Consider the following 7,953-nt stretch of genomic DNA (forward strand, 5'->3'; position numbering starts at 1 on the left):
GCTTACATACAAATACTACCTATGCTGTAAAGATTAAAGAAGAGCCATAAGCAAAGGCAACATGAAAGTTGTGTAGTTCAGAAGAGCAACAGACTTTTGTCCCCATGTAGACTTTTTCTCTATATGGCACATATATTGAGTATTTTGCCTCATACATTACATATTTGTATAAATAATTTTAACCATTGCTTGGAAGTCTATAGTAGGAATTGTTTACATGACTAGTCAACACTAAGCATGGCTGCTTAAAATATAAATAATTCTTTAATGTTCATTTTAATAGACTGAACTTTAACTGTACCTATGACAATATCCTCAGATTCTTAGAAGAGACATTGCTAAATTATCATGCATATTTTTAAGACAATTGACACCTGTTATCAAATTACTTTTCAGAAAAATTACACCCACATGTAGAAATGTATTAAAGAAAACAGACTGTATTATCATTAGAAAATAATTTTTTAAAGTATCAGTTTTTATAGTAAACTAGTTAAATTTTAGTTTTTAAATGTATATACCAAATGAGCTTGACATTGTTCATTTGTATCCATGTATCTTTTAAACGTATATTGTATATACATCTGTTATAGTGTTCAATTTTTCTTATTGATTCATAGAAAGTATTTGTTTTGAGGCTAGTGTATTTCTTGTCATCTTTTAAATTTTTTCCAGTTTATTTTTTATTTTCCACTTTACTTAAAGATTATGTCTTTTTTGTGTGTATTGCTGAGTTGGAAGTGAGAAGATAGAAACTTTTTTCTAAAATAATTACGTGCAGCCTAAAACTTTAAAGCTTATGTGTTAAGATAAATCATAGTACTACAAAATGGGTTTCTACTGAATAGCACATTTGTCACTTGATTCTATTTGTCCTATTTCTGGAGAAGCAGCACACCTAATTCACAACCTGTGTTCTCTGCCCAACATTTAAGGAGATTGATGCTCCTCCATGCAAACAATAAATCTATGGGGAAACTGCCCATAAAGTCTCTTTCAAGATGCTTAGTGGTATAGACCTTGGCAGAAGAGAAGAAAATTCCAACTATATTGTTTCAAAATTCTTTCAGAAATCATCAGTTGAGATTTGATTGATGGGCAATTCCCACATCATTTATGCTCAACATCTCTGCAGTTTTCTTTGGAAAACTCTGATACATTTTCCCAGAGGAAATATACAAAGTGCTTTCCCAAGTTATGAGATATTTTTGCCTAGTGTGTCCAACGCAGACATCAAATAGATTAGAAAATGATCAAAAGGAATATCAGGCATAGCGTTAAGCAAAAAGGAAAACAAGTAACCTTAAAATTAAAACAAATATAAAGACATTTTGACTCTTATTTCATTGCTATTTTTAAATGTCCTTGACATTTTTTGGTATCCCAGTGTATCAGGTGACTGACTCTTCCCTCTCTCTCTCTCTCTTCCTTCCTTCCCTTCCCTTTCTTTTTTCTTTCTTCCTTCCTTTCTCTTTCTTCTTTCTTTCTTTCTCTTTCTTTGTTTTTCTTTCTTTCTTTTCCTCCCTTCCTTCCTTCCCTCCTTCCTTCCTTCCTTCCTTTCTTTCTTTCTTTCTTTCTTTCTTTCTTTCTTTCTTTCTTTCTTTCTTTCTTTCTTTCTTTCTTTCTTTCTTTCTTTTTCTTTCTTTCTTTTCCTCCCTTCCCTCCCTCCCTCCCTCTTTCTTTCTTTCTTTCTTTCTTTCTTTCTTTCTTTCTTTCTTTCTTTCTTTCTTCTTCTATTCAAAATATAAAGCTGGGAGACAAGTAAAATTTTTCTCATAATGCAAGATTAAGGTTGAATCCATTCTTGCATAAAATTTTCCCTCATTGTCCTGCAATAATAGAATTTTAGGAACATAGAGGAACTCAGTGGTCTTCCAATTAAGTGGTTCCTGCAAGAAGAAAAGGATGACTATACATGTGTGCTGTTGTCCATCTCAGGTGAATGAAGATTGTCTTATCTTGTCTTCCTTTATATATTGTGTACCTTAGTTTGCTTTAGCAAAGAAACACCATTTGTCACAGCAGCTGCAGTTGGGGCTGTTACTGGATTGTGTTTATAGCAGTCCACTCTCGCCTGTCTTCCAGCTGATTTTCGTAGTTGCAGCCTCATAAATTAGTGAAGATATGATGAGATCCATCACTTCTTTCATCTGGGTCAGTGAAGGTGGGGTGACAGGGAAGTTGTTGAAGCTTTCATTTTGCCTTCTCCACTATGATAGCTTTTATTCCACCCAACAAGGAATTACTGTGGGCATTCAACAAACCAGCAAGTTTTATATTTCAATTATAAATTTACAGGCCAGGGAAATAAACCTCAGGTTTATTTAAATCTTTGGTCTGAGTGGATTCTCTGTGGGCTGGGTCTGAGTCATGGCTCCATTTGTTATCTGGGTGCTCACTTCTTGGGTATCCACTATTAATGTAAATTTTAACCATGTGTCCAGTAGTTTGAGAATCATGAGTATATTCTTCTTTCCTTGGTGTATGATTACTTAATTAAATAAATGGTCTTAAGTCCCTTCGAAGGAGAACGAAGAGTATTATCATTTACATTTACTGTGAAGATGCAGGGTCCTTTCTTCTGGAATTAGGTCTCCCCTTCAGTTATTGGGTTCTAGATTTGAAAACTGGCTCAGATCCAGAAGCTGAGGAAGGGTTTTTTACTTCAGTAAGACCGTTTCCCTTATCCTCCTAGTTATCTGCACTTGATTTCTTCAGATCTTATAGCTCTTAGTGGGGCTGTGGTCTGAGAACTGTGCCCAAGCCCTCTGGAAGCCAGGCCTCTGGCTGCTGTTCTGGCCTGACTGCCTGGGTCACCGTGATCATCCCCACTGTGTTTTGATAGTTTGGACTTCAGGATATCCTCACTTCCCCTTCAGTCCAAGAGCAGGTATTCAATATTTGCTGGAATATTATTGTGGTTCTTTATTTTTATTGTACCTTTACATTGGAATTTTCCATCAATCTTTTTCTGTTGCTCAGGCTACCAGACTTGCCTCCCTCACCTCATGGTTCTAGATGCTCTTTTTTCTGTTATTTTTGTGAAATGTTCACCATATATTGTCTTTCTGTCACCTCCCATCTCTAGTCCCCATTTTGCCTAGACTCCTTCTTTTCTTTGTCCTTATATATCCATACTGCTCAGGTTGATCCCATTTTTAGCAGTTTCTCCTCATTCTGTGTATTGACTAGGGTTCTATACCGAATAATAATATATATCTATATCTGCATTCTATATTTATAGGTCTGTATATTTATAGATCTATAATAATGCAGTGGATTTATTAAATAGATTTATTGGATCAGAAACATGAGAACCCATGCTAGCTGTCTGTATCATAGAGAGCCAGAGGACCCAATAGCTGCTTAATCCGGGGATCTAGAAGCCAGTGGATCACGAATATAGACAAAGGATTAATTCAAAGGCCTGGAAGCTCCCTAGAGAGTTGCTGGTATGAGTCTGAATTGGAAAGGCTAAAAAACTGGAAGCTGATATCTACAGGAGACAACAGCACAACATACACCACTCAAGGAGAATGGAGCTCTTCAAAACATGCCACTTTTCTCCTTTCTCTTTGTTCCATCCAGGCTACAAGCCTGCTGGATGGTGATACTCTCAATCAAAGTGGGTCTCCTCCACTCTTCTTCCTGGCCTGCATTCCAGTCATCTCTGGAAACATCCCAGACACTCAGAACTGTGCCTTATTAATCTTCTAGGTATTTCATAATCCTGTCAAGTTGACATATCACAAATAATGGTCACAATCATCCCCTTATCAACTTGACAACCAGATACAACTCCTAAAACCATACTTAATTTCCAGATACAATTGCAGGTTTATAATTATGCTTGGCACAATACAACTACCCTGTGTACAAAGTGAAATGGATAATTCCCTCCCCAGAATAGAAGGAAAAGTTTGTCTTTGGGGGATGCTTGTTAACTCTTCTCCTGACATTCTATAACTTAACTATTATAATGTAGATTTAACAATACTTAAATACCCACATTAAGCCTATTAACATTATGTTACAAAGGAAAAAATAGCAGATATCTCCTTAATATGGGTGTACCCTTACTAGAGGGCCACAGTGATGTTTTGGGTTTCCTGGAGTCAGTGTTAATGTCCATCAGTCCCTGAGATACCTGATCATTTCCTTTTTCTCACTGTATGGTTTCCCTGGTGAAGGCTCGCAAGTCCCTTTGGGGAAGGTTGGCAGGAAGATTAACAGTATAATTTGGGGGGAGTGAATTAGGGACCCTCCTCAGGGCGTGGCCTCTTTTCTATTCAGGAAAGTTTTCTTTGGCTTTGTATCTACTTTACTTTGGGAACGAACACCATGATTAATTAGCCAATGCCTTAGAACTACACTAGTCAGCCTGCTGTTCTGCTCATTGCTTTCTCCAGCTGTCCATTAGGGTGAGTATCCCCACCTTGCCTCGGTGGTTGAGTGGGGCCACCTGGCCCCTATCACTCTGGGATCCTTTTTTCCCCACCACATTAAGTTTCCTAACTGACCGACTGTAGTCACCACTGTAAGGCCTGGCACACAGAGAAAAGCATGGAGACCTTTGCGAGGATACTGGTGCTCTCCTCACAGGTTTCTTTCTGGAGACCGTGGTGAAGGGTACATTTTCTGGGCCCTCTCTGTGTGGAGAAGTAGGTTTTCCTGACAAGTCCACTCCAGCATTGCTGTCTTGCTGAGCCACTGAGCACCCTGATTTACAGTAACCAAGGAATACTTGGCATCCCCAGCTCATTCGCAATGGGTCCTCCTTTGATCCATAATTCAGTTAACCAAACAATTAGCACTTTTTCGGACTTCACAATCTGCCGCATTAAATCCATAATCTCTGCTCAGTGTAAACATATTAAGAAATTCAGCATGATCCAGGTTCAGGTTCCTTCCACAGTGATCTCAGATTATCTTTCAAATCCATTCTCATACCTGTCCCCCAGACCTCTGCCTCTAAGAAGTGGAAAACTGAAGAATCTCTTTTGGAGTGTAGCATACTTCTCATGGGTCAGGCTGTGTACACTGGTGTTTGGAGTCTTCTGTCTTTGAGCCTGGTTGTAGACCTAGAGGCAAAAGTGGCTGAGGAGGTGGGTCCTGAAGAGCATCAGCACTGTCTTGTTTGGTAACTGAGACAGGGAAAGTCCTCACTGCTTCCATGGGCAACTCAGGGTTGGTTTTCTCAGGCAGACCTGGAAGGGCCAACATCACAGGGCTTGGGGTAGGAATGCTTCTGACTCTGATGGTGGAGAAATTCTTCCTCTGGCAAAAGAATCTCATCAGAAGTCAGGAGTTCAATGTGCCTGACCTCAGCAGGTTTCTCCCAAACCTCTCCATCCTACTTTTTGAGATCTCATTCCTTTCTGATGAATCCCCTCACTTTAACTGCAGACAGACTTTGAGGTGGAGAATTAAATTTGTGTTGTAATTTAGCCAACTGTACGATGAGGGCTTATGTTTGGTTTCCTGCAAACCCAGCCCTATGGCTATAGGAGAAAATATTCTCCTTTAGGATGCACTTAGGAGCCTATAGATGCTTTATGCCTATCTGGAGCTAGGAAATTGAATCTTGGAGCTTGTTGTTTCCCTTTATTACTGTGTCCAGAGATGCCAGGAACTACCAGCAAACATCCTTATATTTCTTAGTATTCCAAAAATGTTCAGAAGTGTTGCATACAGAGTCACTAAATTCTTTGCATCTCACAAGTGGTTAATTAGGATAATCAAATGGATCTGTGTCGAGTATTTCTTCAAACAGTTCTCCCAACAAACTGTCAGCACTCTGCATCATGAGAAGGAGAGATTATGGCAACATTAAGTCTCATCAAGTTAGAGAACCAACTCCAGGAAACACTAAACTGATTAGAGATATTCATCCTTGTAATTCTGTGTCTCTAGAACCACTCTTGGTTCTAACCAAAGTCTGTACTGGTTAGGGTTTTCTAGAGGAAAAGAATTGACAGTATCTGTTCTATCTCTATCTGTCTGTCTATCTATCTATCATCTTTATTAACTTATCTACGGGATTCCATTAGGTAGGTTTAGGCTTATGGGATCAGAGCTGGGAAAGTTGGCACTAGCCATGTGCATATTAGAGAGCTGGAGGACCCAGGAGCTGCTCAGTCCAAGAATCTGGAAGGTGCAGAATAAGAGGGATGAAAGATGCAGCACAAGACTGAGACCAAGCCTGGAAGCTCCCTGGAGAGTTGTTGGTATAAGTGTGCATTGGAAAACTGAAAAACCCCAGAGTCTGCTGTCCACAGGCAACAGCTGTCCTCCAGACACTTACTAGAGGAGAGTGGAGCATTTTCAGTGTGCACCAACCTTCTCTTTCTTTCCTTTTTATTCCATCCAGCCTCAAAGCTATAGGATGGTGCCACCCACAGTCAAGGTAATCTTCCCCCCTCAGTTTGCTGCCTGCATGCCAGTCACGGGCACTTCTTAATTTGGGCAAGTTGACATATGATTAATGGCCACACTGTGGGACTATATCCTGTAAGACAACTTCTTCTAACACATCTAATCCAGATCTTTGAGAGGTTGTAAGGCTTAAGCAATCCTGACCTTCAGCTCTCTCTACTTGTATATTGGAGTGTTCAGATCTTCTGATCTCAAGGTGGCCCTCTGAGGTTTCCAGTGGATAATTAGCTTACTATTTTGGAGACAGCCTCTTAATTAGATGCTCCATTGCTATATTTGCTTTGTCCAGCAGATTTGCTAAAGCCATTGAGATTTATCATGCTTGCTTGTATTTTGGTGCTCATGAGAATACCTTGTCACTTAATGTTGTAGGCACTGTCTATGAGGTTTTGATGTATTATCTATTTGCTTCAATTTTATGGGGATTTATGGAGAGATTTAAATGTGTTTTCACATTTCTATCTTCTCAGATATCTTGATTTTCAAATTTAATGCACATAACAACCCTTCCAAGTAGTCACCTTTATTGTTGCTATTTTATGGAGAGGTTGAGTGTGTTTCCCAAAGTCGAACCTTGGAAGTCATTGGAATCTGATCTCAATTCAGGCATTTCCCTTGGAGAGCACACATTATTAATCACCTTCCATGCCACCCCTCCTGTCTTCTAAGCTTCTATCACAAGAATTAGGAAATATTGTACACCTGAGAATAGGGACTATTTCTACATTCAGGTTGAAAAAAATGTAAGGATAAAAGCCCTGAGGCTTGGTACTGTCGAGAAACAGAAAGAAGACAGGGGTGGGAGACTTGTGAACCAGGGATAGGATTGGGATTCGTGAAATGAAGTACGAAAGTAGGCAGGGCAGGTGATTCCAGGAGGCCACTGCAGGCTATCATTAGGGCTTTGAATTTTATTGCACATATAATTCGTTGTCATAAAGCATTTGCAGATGTGTCCAAAATTACATGACATCTAAGAATAGATATCAGTTCACTCTTGAGAGACCTCCATCTTTGAGGAATTACTTGACAAACAATGAGGATAGAGGAATGGACAGTATAGGAAGTAATGGGAAAGTTTGTAAGGCTAGAATGAATAACTAGGGTAAGGACATGAAGGTGAAGAGGTGAATCAGTGAGACACAATGAGGAAGGCTTTGGAGAGGCAAAGAGGCCAGGAAGAATGGGAAACAACTTTCTTTTGCATCATTTGCTAACAAGTAGGTGCTATAAAGTCATGCCACAGAATTGGAACAGGGAAGGGAGCTACTGCCTTAAAAGGAAGGAAACAGTACACTTAAGTTACTGCATCACTTATAAAGATTTTAGGGTCTCAGCTCAGAAGGAAATCATACTGTTTGGAGCAGTGACTCCACTTTCTTGCTATTTGTATCAGTTGCTTTTTTATTTGAGTTACAGAGGTCCTAAGAGGGTACTTCCTGATGTATCTTCAGTACAGTGTAACCTTTGGCACTTTCCTCATTTTTATGCAGTCTAGAACAAATATGTCAGAGAAAA

The sequence above is a fragment of the Heterocephalus glaber genome, unplaced genomic scaffold, assembly GCF_053883595.1.
Source record: "Heterocephalus glaber isolate CG9 unplaced genomic scaffold, H.glaber_assembly_v1.0 deba00001498, whole genome shotgun sequence".
In the NCBI taxonomy this organism is placed as follows: Eukaryota; Metazoa; Chordata; class Mammalia; order Rodentia; family Bathyergidae; genus Heterocephalus; species Heterocephalus glaber.